General features: G+C 51.1%; 1 protein-coding gene across 3 annotated transcripts in view; it reads right to left on the bottom strand.

Moving 5' to 3' along the window:
* LOC126572759 (uncharacterized) overlaps window positions 1-16,626 on the bottom strand; it is a 64,423-nt gene that overhangs the window by 9,555 nt on the left and 38,242 nt on the right. The window contains exon 1 of one of the 3 annotated variants that reach the window (XM_050232366.1): window positions 2,486-3,446. The exons of the other annotated variants lie outside the window; for them this stretch is intronic. The gene's annotated coding sequence lies outside the window, so the exon portion shown is untranslated. Of the gene's footprint in view, window positions 1-2,485; window positions 3,447-16,626 lie in introns of those variants that run through there. 3 annotated transcript variants of the gene reach the window in all.

Raw genomic sequence — 16,626 nt, 5'->3', positions numbered from 1 at the left:
ATTAGCTGGTAGAAAGGCCGCCGTGTGTCTCTGCCTTTGCCGCATGTGTGCAAGCACGTGAGGCGTTGGATGAAAACATCATTCCTCGCCGCGCACATCACTCCGAACTGAACCGAAATTGTCATTCAATTTACGAACATTCGAACACTTAAGAAGTGCGCGATTTGAGAGCAACTTCTGAGAGCTAATGTGATGTGCGCCGGAAGCAAGGTTCTGCCTTGCTGTAATCATGTTGTTGTGTAAATCGGAGTACCGAGGAGAGAGTAAGACAGAGGACTACAACAAATTACCTCATCCTTGGATAGGTGACTTTCAACCTCACCACCACCAGCACCTCGAGCTAGCTAGCGCTCATTGTGTTTGCAAATCAGAGTCGCGAGGAAATTACTTAACGTCAATCAGGTTTCGTGACGAACGGTGGCGCATTACGCCATCACCATATCCGTCCCCGTGTCGTCGCCCTCCCCGTGAGGTAATTGAGCGTCTGGAGCGTCACCGAACACTCCGGGACCGGAGGGATTAAGCCGTCCAGGGGCCAGGTATATGTTTGCACGCTCTAGTCTCTTTCTCTTATCATATTGCTCACGCGCTCGCTAGTTGTTTTGTCTGAGATTTATTTCATCCCAGCGTTGCCGCGTTGTTGGCCGCGATGATGCTGTCTGCCGAGCATGTGATTCCGATCAATCAATCGGCCGCTGTTCACCACCTATCAGTGACAATTCATTGATGAGTTGGCGAATTTGAGTTTGTTCGATAAAATGGCGATGCCATGTGCGACAAATGCTGCAAGCGATGGTTTTGCTGTTGACTTAGTGAATCAGATACACAAGGTAGCCAAGGTTACGCCACACGTTTCGCTAACGGAGATGCGAGGTCGAACGGCTGTAGTCCGTTGTAAGGCTGGGAAACCCCAATTCACAACTAATCTGACCTACACGATTCCGCTATCCGACATAATTGATGCATCGATCATTCCCGCTGATCTTCGACGATCAATGCTGGTGGCAGAGTTCACCTCAAACGTAGGACCTTCACCTAAAGCACGATCGTGAGGCAAAATGAAACAGGAACATCAACGCTACCCTTCCCAAACGGTTGTTGATGCTAGTGATAATGCATTGAAAGTCGGAAGGTTGGATGACCGACCCGGGGTGGTCTGCTTCCGGCCTTGTCCGGCTACCAACCAGACACCACGGCCATGTTAAAGTGATCGCGTTCACACCACCCCACCGAGATAGCGATTGGATGATGGATTGCTTGCACGCTTAGAATCTCCATCATATCCCAGTTGGAGGTTCGCTTTTCCTCTCAATCAAAACTGTAACCCGGGGAGTCGAGGCCCGAGGTACCGAGTGTGCTAATAGCAGACAATCACGTGTGTCTCGGCGGTGCAGGTGTGATCGCGATGGTGATGATTGCCTTCTCCTCCCGTTTTGGTTTTGTTGCGATCGCGCACTTTGCATACAATGCGTATTTGAGATGCGTGTGTACTTGGACTTGAAGGTGAGCTGTGGATGATCGTGAACGCGTTGTAGTAAGTGTTATTGTAACGATGCCAAGTGCCTCTATTGAGCACGCATCGGCGGTCTAGGCGTGCGAAAATTCGTCAGACGCGATCGCCCAACAGCAAGGTTAACGTCAGCTTGGTTTGGATTCGTTTTAGTTAAATTTACTTTTCCAATCAGCCTCTCGTCGCTCGATTGAAGACACGGCTTAAGGGAGTTTATCGCAATCACGAGACACCTTCTTTTTGGGTGGAACCGGACTTCAAGGGCCCTGATATTTAGGGAACGAATCGGAACGAATCGCTAAACAGCTCTCGTGTCTCATTCACCATTCCATTCACGCATCTCGGGGCGATCGCGACGCCGTTGAAGACGCAGTTCTGCCACAATACCGAGTTGAATACGATCTTTAAACCACCGCGCCGGAGCCTCACAAGTGGCTTCAATTCAATTTTGCCATTTAACACCAATCATCATCTTCCACGTGATGTACGCATTGATCGCCCCTTCGGCTCAATAAGCGTTCAACGGGGTGAGATTAAGGTGGTGCTCGTCTCGTTCGTTGTGATTTGAAGGTCCCACCACCAGAAAATTGATGATCCCCGCGTACGGTGCCGTGGTTTGAATAGTGAACATTTGGGGCTTTTCATCGGAACTGTCGCCGAACCGCCGGAGCGTTACTGATAGGATATTAGCTACGGTTTTTTTTTTTTTTTTTTGGTGAAGGGATGATTGGCGACGACGTTTCGATGAACGATCCGAGCCCACCAAGCGAAAGTGCGAGCCAGTGGACCCGGGTCACCACCTATCTCCTTCTCTAATCGAAACCTAATCGTGCATTCATGTGCGCTCGCGTCAACGATTGGCGGGAAGAGGGTCTGATCTGACGTCTTCCTGGGTTTCGCGGATGAAGGGGCATCCGTGGAATTGGCGATTTATGGTAAACTCCGATCGGAATTGCCCATCGACAACCGACTCACCTTGCACGCATCCTGATCCATTCGTCCGGAGGGTGGTGCATCATCATCATCATCAGCTATGGAATGCACGTCCGCTTGAATCAACGAATTGCGCAAATTCGCGACGGGAGATGGTGATTGACACTGACGGCGACGTAACACAATCCTGTATTCGTACTTCGTTTCACAGTAGCGCATGTGTCTCGAATTTGTAGTTTATCGTTTATTGTAGTGCTAGACTTGCTTATCTAAGGATGGAGCGCATGTAACAGCAACATTGCAGATGAAGATGACGCTCCTCAATCCACGCACACAAGCATATCACTATATAATAACACTTATTAATCATTACACAAATAGTTCAAGCACCATAAAGTTAAGAGCTGCCTTTCTGTGTCATCTCTTGCGAATTGCCACACGAACTCTGGCTCGATTTCAGAAAATAGTGTTGGATTGAATGCCTTCCATGTTGCTGAGCTCGTCCGTACGATCGCTCTGCTTTACGCACGAAAGTACCCTTCCGGCGGCAACTATCGGATAGATAAGATTGAAATTCCGATCTTATCTCACTGAGTAAATCATTCTTGAGTTCACTAATCGCCTGTGCTACGCTGCTCGCTTGCCCGGCGACAAAACATTCCGATCTGATCCGTTGATATCTGGGACTAGCCATCAGGTTGAAGCAGAGTGGACAGGCCCAGAAGGTCTGTGGTGTTTTGGCCATCTCTTCGAGCAGATGCGCTGGTGTACCGGTGCAAGCAATGTGAAACGAAAGGCCACAATATGCTCCACATTTAACACTGGCAATGGGATATCTAATCGGTTCGTTGCACTTATGACACTTGAAAGACATATTGCGACTCGCGAGAGGGTGTACACCGGAGTAGCAATAGATAATATCGTAACAATTGTACAGCAACACTAAACTGTTCGATTGCACATCTTGCTGCGACCCAATTCGTTTCGTAGTTCTCAGTTCTTTCGACGAAGACTGATATGCATTGACTAAACAATCGTCCCTGACATCGGTAGTTGAGCAAGCTTTACAGCTTGCAGTGCCGGGAAAATGATAATACCTCGTTAATAACGCAATCTGCTGCAAGATAGAAGACAATGTTGCAGTAGTCTGATAATAGCAGCAGCGTGCGAAGTGATATAGCTCCGATAAGGAGGATCTATTCGTAAATCGTAAGTTACAGACATTCAGGTCGATAACAGTTGGTCTATTTAATTTATTTATTATGCCCGCAACCAATTTAAATTTTACTTGGCCATGAAGATCTAGAACACTTTGATCACAGTAACCTGCGGGATAGTAATAAGCAATTTGTTGCCAATCTTCGAAGGAAGCTCCCACAATCACTACGATTCTGTTTGCCCTCGATACGCCCAGACCTTCGACGTTGCAAATCACATCGGTTGCTGACAACTGCGACCGCTGCCTCAATACAGGTACAGTTGTTTCTGGGACTTCATCATCGCGGCCCACTTCAGCACGATTATCATCATGATGCTTATGACCGGTGAAGTATGCTCGATGAATCGAATCAACACTTGGCCACGCACATTACATCCCAACAACATCACGAGAGCCACTTCAAACCGTTCCTCGCTGATGATTGTCAATTGCAAACGCGGTCTTCGATTGTTGACGGCATGATGGCGCGTTCTAATTGCTCGAAAATCCCCTTCGTAACGAACCTTTCATCTGATATGATTGCCCTGCGGGACCAATAATCGGTTCAATAAACAATCAACTCACTGATCGTAGCGGCACGTGTGAAACGCCATATCTTTGCAGACATCCCGCAAATTAAGAGCAACCCGTGGTGTGTTGGCACTCCCACCACAAGCGGTTGCTGGAATGCAAGGTTGAACCAAGGTTCTTCTCAATTGATAAACGAACTGCGTACCACCAGAAACATTTTCAATGTCCGGACGCCAACGCCTCGAAGGTCTCCACCTTCTTTTGGGGAGTGCCGCGTGGCCTCCAGTGCTCGCATGCACAAATGTGGCTGATCATCACAAGAAACCAACCGCCGAGGTACGAAAATAAATATTGAATCGAACATGTCGACCGACCGAGCGACCGACCGAGGGCGAGGCCGACCGCAAAGGCTAGGACAGGATTCCAGGTTTGGTAGCTTGCTGGCGACGCTAATGCCGGCGAGCCATGGCTTTCGGCTGCAATCCATCTACTCTCTCATATCTGGCTCGATCGAAACCAAAAATATTTTTTGATGACACTTCTCTTCCCCACCCCCAGACCAAGACTTGTTCACAAGAAGAGCTATCGAACTAGCATGAGCTCTGTGCGCGGGACGGACAGCGGAGTTCAAGGTTGGTCAACCGAGAAAGTCGAAATTCCGGTTTATCCTTCCCTGTGGCACTTGTCGCGATGATCTTACCGAGCGGGCGTAAACCACCTCCTCATCGAAGCAAAGGATAGTTATTTGAGCTTTGAGCTGCTGTTACGCCAGACTTCCAGTCATTCCGGCAACCTAACATGTCTGCGTAATATTCCCTCTGGAAGAGACCGCCACCGCGTAGGCTGCATGCCGATTGGTGTTCGACCAACGGGAGCAATAATCCATTCCAATAGAAGTTTTCGCAACGCAGCTACTTCTTATCGTACCGGGGGGGGGTGAGCATGTTGGCGCACTGCGCAGGGGGCCGGCCACTTGGGCTGGCTCCGACTCCGAAAAACCTGTTTCCAAACGTTCATACACATTGGGCGAGCACATGCCACACTCCTCGAGCTCTAGTTGCGCGCTATCGCTAGTTCAGACCGTGCTGGTCCGGTCTGGCCACCGTAGCAGCAGCTGCGGCCGCCACCACCGCCAAGCAAAGGCCCTTGTTTGCTTTCGGGATTTTGCGGAGGAGGTAACGGCTTTGGAATGTTAATTGCGCCACCGCCAAATACAAACAAGAAGTCCACCCAAGAACTCTGTTTGGCTTTGGATTACTGTCCGAACCGCCGAGCGGTCTGACTCTGGTCTGATTTAAGAGACATCTGGAGCAATGGTGCTGGCACCTATAGGTGGGTATAGTGTCGCCACCGATGACAAAAGTTTGTTTGCGTATTCAGCATGTTTGCGAGCGGCCCACAAGGATTTAATTAGAATTCCACACAGCCAGTGTCTGGATGGCGCTTGTCACATTGCCGAAGGTCGAGAAGGTAGTAGTGGAGGACGTACAGTAACTCAAACTCCCTCCTTCGTCGTCGTGGGTTAGTGTGACGGGAGAAAGGAAGAACGAAGACGACCAACCTTACTGTCGCGTCGCTATCCCCAGATGGAATCGAACCCAAGGTATCTGTGATGTCATAGAGCAGACACAGTGCTAAGGCGGTAATACTGCCAGAGAAACCTTGAGACAACGAGCTTATAAAGAAGCCATCATCATCATCACCGTTGGAGCTAACCAAAAAGCAGTTGAGTGCAATCGATGAAGAGGGCTAGTTGTGATGAAACTGATCTCCGTTCGCCATTGCGGAGACTGTAGTAAAGAAGGACATCCGCCGTCTCGAACTCACCATCGGATGGCGCCATCACTGCTGCTTGGCGCGATCTCTTCACTGGCCCTGTTTGTTTGTTTGCGTTTTTAATTGCCTTGTTCTTGGACACACTTTTGCGTGAATTATGGCAGGATGGTCGGTCGAGCGTTAATTGCTTTGATCTCGTTGATGCTGCTGCCGATGCCGCTGACCTCTTCTGGGTTGGTATGTCCCACTTCGTGGGCTCTGTGACAACATCATCTGCCTAATGTCTCTATTCACCGCGGTCCAGTGGCGGGAGTCACGCAAGAGGCATCAAATTCTTTGCGAATATCTCATTAGAAACAACAGGCTACGAAGCAGAGACGGGTTGTGGGGGTAAGAGGCCCCGGACCGTGCTGTGAGGTGACTCTTTATGCAATCCATTCATTCACAACCGACCCGAGATGCTGCAAAAACCATCTATTTCTTTTCTTTTCATTTTTCCGAAACGAATTATGCCGTTCAGCTTATTAATTCAAAGATGGCACCGACCGGGTAGAGAGGGCTCCAAATAGACGGCCTTGCAGCCGGATCAGCAGCAGACCGTCAATTCCAGAGGCAGCTTCCGTGAGAACGTGGAAACAATTACCACAAAGTAATCGGCGGCTTCCACTAGACGACGACGACGACGACGATTGACCGATTTCCTAACCCTCTCTTCAGAGCGGATCTCCTCTAGAAAAAAGTGACCCCTCCAGTTGATGTGAGGTTTCTGATTCTTCGATCAGAAAGTAGGTCTCTGACCAGGGTAATTGTTGAATGAGGCAGCAGCAGCAGCAGCAGTCGAGCAAAGGAGGACAATACTGACCACCATTCATCGGATGACTTAATTAATACACGGCTCCCGACTCCCGTCTCCCGGGACCTATAGCTGCTGCCTGATAGTGCCAGCTGGCACATCTTCTCCAGTGGGTCTAGCCTTCCCCACCCCCCATGGAGCAGGTCACACGGTCTGGCTGCACCGTGCTATAGGGGACGGATTCCCGGTGTTCCCGGTGGATGACAAACGAGGCAACGAGGGAGCTGATCAAAGCACCAATCAGCCACCAAACGTTATCAATGCCCCGTGGAGTTGAAGCGAGAAATCTGAATCCATGGCCTGGCCACCCTGGGGCTTATTAGAGACGCAGCAGGGAGTGATCATTCCGAGGATCGTTTTGTACACCTTCCGTGGTTCCGTGGACAGTCTGCATAAACATCGTGATGGCCGGCAGAATCACCACGACACAAGGCACAATGATAGTGCCCGGTCCACACGCGGCATAAAACGGTTGTTTGTCGCACGTAATTATACCGTGGGCTGCTGCCGTGCCAGTCCAAAACGACCGGGAGGCCATTTGCATTCATTCGCTTCCTGCGCCGTTCCTCGTTATCACTCGTGCACCTCAGGCATTAGATGATCGTCGATGGGACGGCCGAAGAAAAGTGATGCAGAACAAACCATTCCGGAAGAGGTGCTGCATCTCTGGGACTCTGGGAACGTGTCCAGCGGGGCTTGCAGCTGGTCTATGTCTATTTCTTAATAATTGCCGCGTGAAAACCCCTCGTCCGAGGTCTGGATTCCACGTGGCTCCCGTTCGCTAGCTGCCAAATCAAAGTGCGGTTCTCGGTTCGCAAACACGCAATCTCTGCTCTGTTCCCGGAACAGCGAACGGTCATTCCACTGACGTAAGGCAAAAGAGCCGCACACAACATCCGTGCATCTCGCGTTCGGTCTCTCTCTCTCTCTTTCTATGTGGACCCTTTGAGGAATAGGATTCCGCCACGATTCCCGTAGGAATGTTCGCTATTCAAATACCGGGTGGTGCGCACCAGGCAGTGGATGCGGCTAACAATGGTGTTTACATGCTGCTCCTCTGGGGCGTGAAGGAAACCTCATCGCAATCCCCCCCTCCCCTTTTCCGTATGATGAAAGAATGTCCATTCGGACCACGGTAGTAGCAGCAGCAACGGCAACGGAGCTGAATGGATGAACCGTTGCGACCAGTCGAGTCGTCGTCGTATCGTAAGATGAGGTGGCTCGGTCACGAGGAACGGATGGTTGAACCAATTTCAGCTGACCTCAGGCCTCACACGGTCAGTGGCCGCGTGCGAGCGCCTGTGTGTTTGCGGATCAGCATGTAACGATAAAACATAAATCGACGCAAGGGAGCACACAGGAGGTTATCATAGGAACATGCTGGCTAGCGCAACGGGTTTGGAAACGGTTTGAGCGGCACTTTCAATGCAAATAGCTCGACCAAACGTCCGACCGCCCGATCGAGCGTTTGTTCGTTCGAACGGGAGTTTAGATGAAAGAATGGAAGACCCATTTGGGAATGGAATGGTTCCATGTAGGCAGATAGTCCAACACACTCTCGACATCCGACACACCGGGGGGTTCCCTCCCTCGAATGTACGACAATCTAATGGCAGAAGACCAGAGAGCCCTTTCTTAGGAGAGAGACAACATTCCAGAGCACACACCGAATGGAGACTAAACTTAATCAACAGCAAACGCAAAGTGAGCTCTCGTGTGATGCCGATAATTACATTAATTGTTTGCTCGGGAATGAAACTAAAATAAAAAAAAACGATTCCAACCAAGCCGCCTCGCGTGTCGTGTACCAATTATACCGCCAATCATCCATCCATCATCTAGGAAGCAGAAATTAATGACCTCACCTGGTAGTGTGAGGTTTTTGTCTCAAAAGCAGAGCGTTTGTGTATTAGAGCATATAAAGTAGAGAGGTCTTTCTCTGGGAAGCAATCGAAGTGCAACTTAAGTGTCTTCACCGTGACACGGCGACATCGACAGCCACTCCAGACTGTCTGGGTTTTTTGGTTAATGATGAACCATTTATCAAAATGACATGATCAAGCTACGTCTCGTGCCACGAATCGTCGAACCGGAAATCGGGCCACCGGGAAATGATGGTCCGGGGTGGTAGCGTTTGAGAAGAGTTACTTCCTGGGCGGCGAGCGTAAAAGCTCGCCTCAACCGACTTCCGCTCAAATGCCCTGGAACGGTAATCGGGCATTACATGCCACAGATTGGGCGGTCGTTCCGTCGGAGGTTGGACGGATGACAATCGAAACCGAACATTAACCTGCCCTACGAACCGCTACAAATACGGATTCGACGGAGCTCCAGTTGTGGCGCCCCAGATTTTTTCGAGCGATGCCTCATACCGTTTTTGTTCCTTGCTCCTGTTGAACGCTCACGGGCGGTAAGTGCAGGTGATAGTGTAGCTGGTATCAAACCGAACCGAAGAAGACGAAGGAGCAACAGAAGCGAGTGAATCTAACGGTGTACGATACCTCACCTATGGGAATTCCCGGTTTTTTTCTTCAAACAAATCCGGAGATTTCGGTTCCTGCCGCTACTTCACAGCGACTCAGCATCATCAAAATACCGACATCACTACCAGATCCAGTCGGTCCGGCCAGACAGCGGGACAATCGTTTGTTAAATCCCGATCCAGCGAACGATGATAAATGTTCGGCTGGAAGAAAGCAGTCGGTCGGTCTGGAGTTTAGCGGAGCAGCACAGTGGCTTGCCACAGCCTGATCGCCTTGGTGGTATTATGGGCGCCAAGCGATGTGCTTGATACGGAATGACCTCTAGCGAGCGTTGAAGACACAACGCTGAAGAAGTCGACGAGAGACCCAGAGGAACACGCCCTTAGGAACGGAGTGCCGGGAGCCGGGACTTGCTCTTGGAAAGTGCCATCGTCCGGCCATTCCCGCCGGACCACGGACCGTCGATCCGTCGAGCCGTTTTCACTCGAACCGGTTCTCTCGGGAGGATTTCGGGAGGAAACATTGGTTCCCATTTCGAATGGTGGGACCTCCAGACCAGATCGACGAATGTCTCTCCCTCGCACAATCTGTCTCTCTGTCTCTCTTGCTTCTTCTCCTCCCAAGCGCCAGATGGGGTGCTTCTACCACGCGAAAGGGATCTCGAATGTAGGTTAGAGAGCCACGAGCTCCGCTCCGGTCACGAGACAAAACGGGGATGTAATGTGGATGCGCGCACGAGTCACCCTTGGCCATGTGATGAAGTCAACGATTTGAGTTGCCTTTAGTGATCGTGCCAATGGGAGGAAAGGGAAATGAAATTCGCATCAGAGTCGCGTCGTTCCTGCAGCCGCACCCAAGGCGTACGCTCTCTTCCAGACATTCCTTCCCGAATGGAGGCGCTGCCAGGAGTTCCATCCAGCGCACCAGCTCGCGCACAGGTTGGCCAAAGTCTGACTCTTTCTCTCTCTCTCTCTCTCTCTCTCTCGCTGGTGCTCCTCGATGATGATCAATGAGAAAGCTATGCCTTAGCCTCGAGTAGAAAAAAGCGAGCCACTCGCGAGATTGGCCTTTTGCTTCGAACCAATGGAATGTGGAATGTGTGGCCGCCCAGGACGGTAGCGAACCCGAAATCGTAAGGAACCACAACAGACACCGTTCTTCTAGAGAAGCCCCTGGAGCCTGGAGGAGAAATCGCGCGCGCACAGAACCTACATTCCACCGCACACAAACTCACGCTAATACCTCAGGGCACCTGGAGCAACAGTATCGTTGCAGTCGGCAGTGCGGTGCGCTGCTGCTGCAATTCTCCTCGCCCCGGAGAGTGAGAGAAGGTGTTGTGCTCAGCCGCAGGTCACAGGAAGTGCTTGACATAACAATAAACACAGCTGGACAGATTTATACGAAAATACGCTGTTGCTGCTGCTGCTGCTATGCTAATGCTGACACCGCTGCTTGCGGACAAACGAACCAACCACAGCATACGAGGACGAGGCGACGAAATATGCAAGACCTTCGGTTTCCCCGATTTGGCATAGGCAGGGCGGCTCGAATGTGGGAAAGCCAAAGTCGAAGATCGTAAACTAGAATAATGATTGTATGGGCCCAGCTACTACGAGGGTGTCCAAATTGAGGCGAAAGAGGTCCAGCTGATCCTATTCGAGCGATACAATAACATTTGTAGCCTTCAACTGCTGTCAGTCCCCTTTTGGTGGACCATTTGTATGCTAATCGATTCACATACTCGATCGCCATCTTTTACGATCGGTTTTGTGTAATCCCACGACACGCGTTTGCACGACACGTTTCCTCTTAGTGCAAGAACAGGGAACTCCAGGTCATTATTGGCAGATTGATCGTGCAGCGAGAACACTTGTAACTGCTTGGCGCCTTTTTGGGAAAGGTGTCACAAACTATCAAAACCTCCAAAACGATCCCTCCAAACTAATCACCGGTACACACCGGTACAGCTGATCGATCGATCGATCGATCGGACGACTTTCATTTCTAAAACACCCCATGCCACAGGTCATTGTAGCGTGATGGCTGCCATTTAGCTACAACCTTGCCAGCGCAACCGTTACTGTCACGAATCTCTCTCTCTCCCTCTCTGGAGCCGCGAGGCGCCCATGAAATCGATCACAATAGAGCAATCTATCAACATCGATTGAGGTGCTGCCCATGAGTCCGAAAGCCCTCAGAGACGTGACACGTACACAAGGTAGTAGCCTTTTGAACTCGGACCACAGCAATCGGACAGGATCGATCGACTCCAGAAGCTCCGAAAGGCAGGGAGGGACACGACACTTCGTGTCTCTTCAACGTCGACTTCAGCGCGGTAAGTAGGTTTGTAGGTGGGAAACCTCTGGTGATGGCGGTGGCCAATTTGGACCTCTAATGGGACTTCGCACCACAGCAGGCACATTCCGTGCAGAATGCAAAGTCACGACGTACTTGCCCCAACCAGGGACGCTGCTGCTGCTGCTGAGTGTAGAGAAGTCGTGGACAAGGACCTTCGTTCTCTTATGCTACCCTAGGGGTTGACACAATTTGCATCCATTGATAGAGAATGGTGGGGGACTACGATGATGACTCCAAAGGTCACTAACACATCGACCACCGTGCAGGTTATTGAACCTCCTCCACCTCCACTTGGAAACGTTTCATTTCAGAACGGACAAGTGACGAATTATGGACTCTGCGCGCTCCGTGGCGAAGCAGAGGAGTCGTGGTAGAGGAGGAGGATGTCACGTTCCGGAATGGTGACCATTATCCACGAAGAACCGTTGTGCGCGTTTCATATTTTAAATCTTAATGCGAACGAAACAACCTGCCTGGTGGTTCTTCCGTTCGTCCGGTCCGCGTACACACATTAGTGTTTACACACGATCGTGCTGCTCACCACGTGTGTCCGCGAACCAAATGACCAAACTGTGTGTACACAGAAGACATGGTGGCCACTCTTCTTCTCCAGAATGGACAGTTCGTCGATGGTGGTCATGGAAAGCATTAATCTTTTAACGTAGGACGAGACGAGAGCAGCAAAGAGTAATCTGCTGTAGCGGATGTGGAGCAGCTTAGACCAATTTCCAAGAAATGTGGCTTAACGACCCCCCGGCTAGCCCCCCCAACACACGACGCACGCATAACTCTAGATGATGTTTTTGTAGATTAACCGTTCCATTCCGAAGCAAAGCGACGCGAGGCTTCCGCATTCGCTTCTCCTTCGTCTAGAGTCTGGTTCGCATTAAGCCCGCCAGGTTATTAAGTTTAACGTTTATTAGAGCAATTGACCTTGACTTTGCATTAGACCACATACGATAGTATCTATCAGACTTAACATGACTGAAGGACTGGGTGGTGGTATAGAGAGGAACTCGACATTACTGCAACAGCATCAGTGATCCTAAAGGTGTTGAACCGCCTTTCTATCTGCCTCCATAATAAGCCAGAGATACAAGGTTCGATGTTCCAGAGATCGCATGCTTCATGATTATTCCATTCGAACACACATGATCATCCAGCGTGTTCCAGCATGTTCATTCACAGACCCAGTGGCAACAATGTAGCAACTGGCGATGTCGAGCGTTCAATGCGCTGCTGCAACAGCTACTGAAGACCAAGCCGGGAAGCCTTACAGCAGCATCTACAACGGCGGCGGCATCTGGAACGCCTCAGGGGTCGAGGCGCATCGAGCGAACGAATTGGCGACCCCAAAAAGGCATATCGCTAATGATGGTCCCAGCGAAGGCGCGCGCGATGAACATCAGCGACTGAGGCCACTGAGACCGCAGCCCACTCAACGCGCCCTCTTTCCCTCCCTCTCTCTCTCTCCTCTACCGCAAGTGACCTAAGCTGGAATACACTTTGCTCCCGGAGGTCCATGTAATAAATATGAACGAACGAAGCGAGAAAATACCAAGAACCTGGACAACCAAACGGTCCACGGGGATCCGCGTATCGCTCGTGTGTTGCATCGTCGTCACGTCTATCTCCCTCCACCGATTACCACCGGCTTTAGATGCTGGCTTGTTGGAAAAATAATAATGATTTGACGGCTTTGGACGATGAACCGGCAAGTAATCTGAGATGCTGGAGTCCAATCGGAGGAGCACCGTGGAGGAGGTAAAGATGCTGTAACGTAACGCGTTTCGCTGGCACACCGTACACCTTCAGCTGGCAAAAGATCGGTGGCTTGTGGATCACTGCGCACACGCGCAAGGTTTCAAAAGCTAGTTTGCGATCGGATTGGATACGCCACAAATGACGTTTTCGAGGGAGTCGGCATCGACGACCCCTGCACTCTTCATTTTCTGCGGATCAAGCTATTCGGTGGACTTTAAAACATTGTTTGCCCCATGATGTGGCCCATCTGCAAGTTTGTACATCTTAAACGCCGCAGCAAGCAATTCGACAATACGCAACGATGTCCGCGAACTCCGAGATACAAGATTGCGGTGCTGTTGTACATCTGTTCTCCTAGACTTCCCGCTCGAGAACTCGGAGAATAGGAATAATAAATTAATTAAAACAAATCGCGGGTTGGCGGTCCACATTCTCGTTGCACATACTCTGCTAATCCCACCAAGTACCAAGATGGTGCGATACAACATCGTGCACATCGCCCCGAAGTACACCCTCGCCACTGGAGCATAACATGCGCGTGCGCGAACCACGCATAAGGCGGCAAAAGCATGCACCTGCGCACCGACTCCATTGGCCGACCAATTGCGCACGACATTCGCATACGCCGGGTAGACCGGGTTCGAGTGTTCGCTCTTCACACAGTCGGTGATCGAGAAGATTGCCAAGATCAGAGACCTCCTCACGGGGTGACGGTGGTGAGCCTATGCCTGGCCAACCCAACTCAAAGCCAACACTCGCGCGAGCGAGATGAGAAATCTCGACCGCGACCGGTCGGTCGGAGACAATTTAGGTTAATGGTTTTGGCTCGGGCGACTGGAGCGACTCAGCGCGGGGCCGCGATCGCTGATTCTACATTCGCCTAGATCCGGGGCCTCCGAAACGGCACTGAAGCTGTGAGGAGTGTCTGTGTTCAGGGCGAACGCGAACGATCGATCGGTGTAAAAGTTCAATCCAATGGGCAGGGGGGCCCCGGAAAGGGGGTGCTGAGGTGTGATGCGCCCGATGCTCTCTCCCACGCTTCGCTTCCAAGCGACATACACACCCCCACGGTGCCTTCTTTCCTTTTACGTAAAAGCACGCGACCTCGATCACTACTGCGCTTCACTTCTGCAGTTCGGGCGAGCAGCTGATATGCTAGCAATTGAAAGCGCACACGTGTATGAGTGTGCGACCAGTTGATGCCGAATCAGCAGTACCAGCAGTCACATTCACCATCAGCGGGAAGGACTGGTCCAAGTCCGGCCAACCACCGCAACTGCTGCTGGTGCAAATTAGTAATTTTTCACGTTGATCGCGGCGAACCAACGGACGGACGGAGGGCTGTCGTCGTCGTCGACGTTGACGCGGTGCAAGATTAATGCACGATGATGATCGGTGGCCGCGTGCGCATAGTAATTATTGGTGGAGACGCTAAGGCGCAGTAGGTCATACAGACCGGGACCTCTCTGCCTCTCTTCCTCTCTTTCTATCGCGGTCTTGGTCTCGTGAAGTAGAAGTGGATGTAGATAAGTTGGAATTGGATTCAACCCCCAAAGGCATCTCGAGCAACTCGACACTGGTTCGCGTTCGTTGAGGAGGTTAGATGGTCTTTTAGATAAATTCATTCTCGATATATGGTTAAGCTGGTTAAGTGCCCGCATCTCGTGCTGCAAAATGGCCGCATAGTATCAACCAACAACTACCGCTGCTGCTGCTGCTGCATTCATCGAAGGTCGTCACATAACCGAGCTGAAGAGATGCAACAAATTCGCCGACCAGCAGCCGATCCATTCACCGTCACAAGGAATGGCGAGCGGAAAACACCGATCAACGATCGGTCCGCGACGATGCTGCATGCCGGGTAGACTGGCCCCTTGCGGAAAGAAAAAAAATGCTGGCCGCGCATTAGAGAGTGTCGTCGAGAGTGGCGTGCGATCGTTCTCACTTCCTCCTCTGTACTCTGTCATCGTCGTCGTTGACGTCGTGTCACGATCGGCAGAAGAAATTCCAGTCTTTCAATGCGCCGGTCCGCCAGGCCTCGTGGTAGACGCGAAGGAACCTCCTTTTAAATGTGGCCGGTAACCGCCGCACCTTCTGTCGAGTGGGGCCCACCTTCAGGATCCCGAGGAGAGTGCGAGGATGTTTTGCATAATAATTTAGGTTAACAAGGTCCCCTTGGCCTCTGGGCGTGTTGGTTTGTGGTCGTCCCGAAGTCGCCGTCGTCGTTGTCGTTGTTGTTGTTGCCGCCGTGGCCGCCGGATGATGATTATGGCGACTCGTTTGCTATCCGACTCACTTTCACGCAATGTGGCGCGTTAGAACCTGATGCTGATGGTAAGGGATTTCACAACAAGATTTTTGGCCAAACCGGACACACTGGTGGTTGGTGCAGTGAAGGTGCGTGAAGGGCAGCGCGCGTTGTCACCGAGGAGAAAGTGCAATCGGATGGAAAGTTATTAGGAGGACATTTTATGGACACTAAAATGGGTGAAGAGTTGGGGGACTGAAGTGATTACTGAAGTGGTGAGAGCCCCGATGGCTAGATGGCTTTTGCCCTGTGGCTATCTGTTACTCTCGGTCGAGGAGGAGAACGTGGAGTGTGGCAGCATTCCAGCGCAAGAGCTGCACTTTTTGGGCCCTGAGGGTGCTTTGACAGTTCAAGCCTTCTATGAACGAATCCAGCAAACGTACTAATGTTTCAAATTATGCTACGGTCATTTGAAACACTCCGCGCGAACGTATCGCAGTGATTACAGCGCTCATCAACTCCCACCAATCAGTGTTGCAGAACGTGCCCATTCTTCTCGCGCCATCGCTTTTGTCGTCTGTGAGGGAATTACCGCGGCATTCACTTATCCAGGGGAGTGAATGAAGGGCCCTACATCAAACGCGAAGCGTCTAGTAAATTGGCCCTTTCCACCTGACTGATCGAGGGAGCACGTACCGTTATAGTTGTCCGGCACCAAAACAACAGACCACAGACAGAGGCCATCGGATGCAACCATCCATCTGTTCGATCGATCGATCGATCTGTCAGCGGTGACAGTTTGCTCCCTTCCGCTCGAGTTGCAATGGCTGCTGCGGTTGCTGTTGCGGCACAACAACCGAGCACGCTCGTCAAGCAGGAGCAGCAGCAGCAGCAGCTGATTGCTTGATTGATTCAATTTTCGAACGAAATTACTCTCGACGAACTCGCCATTGAGACGAACATCTAAGCAGA

This window comes from Anopheles aquasalis, chromosome 2 (assembly GCF_943734665.1).
Source record: "Anopheles aquasalis chromosome 2, idAnoAquaMG_Q_19, whole genome shotgun sequence".
Lineage (NCBI taxonomy): Eukaryota > Metazoa > Arthropoda > Insecta > Diptera > Culicidae > Anopheles > Anopheles aquasalis.
Note: the sequence above shows the minus strand (reverse complement) of the source record. Positions and strands in the feature narration are given on the sequence as shown.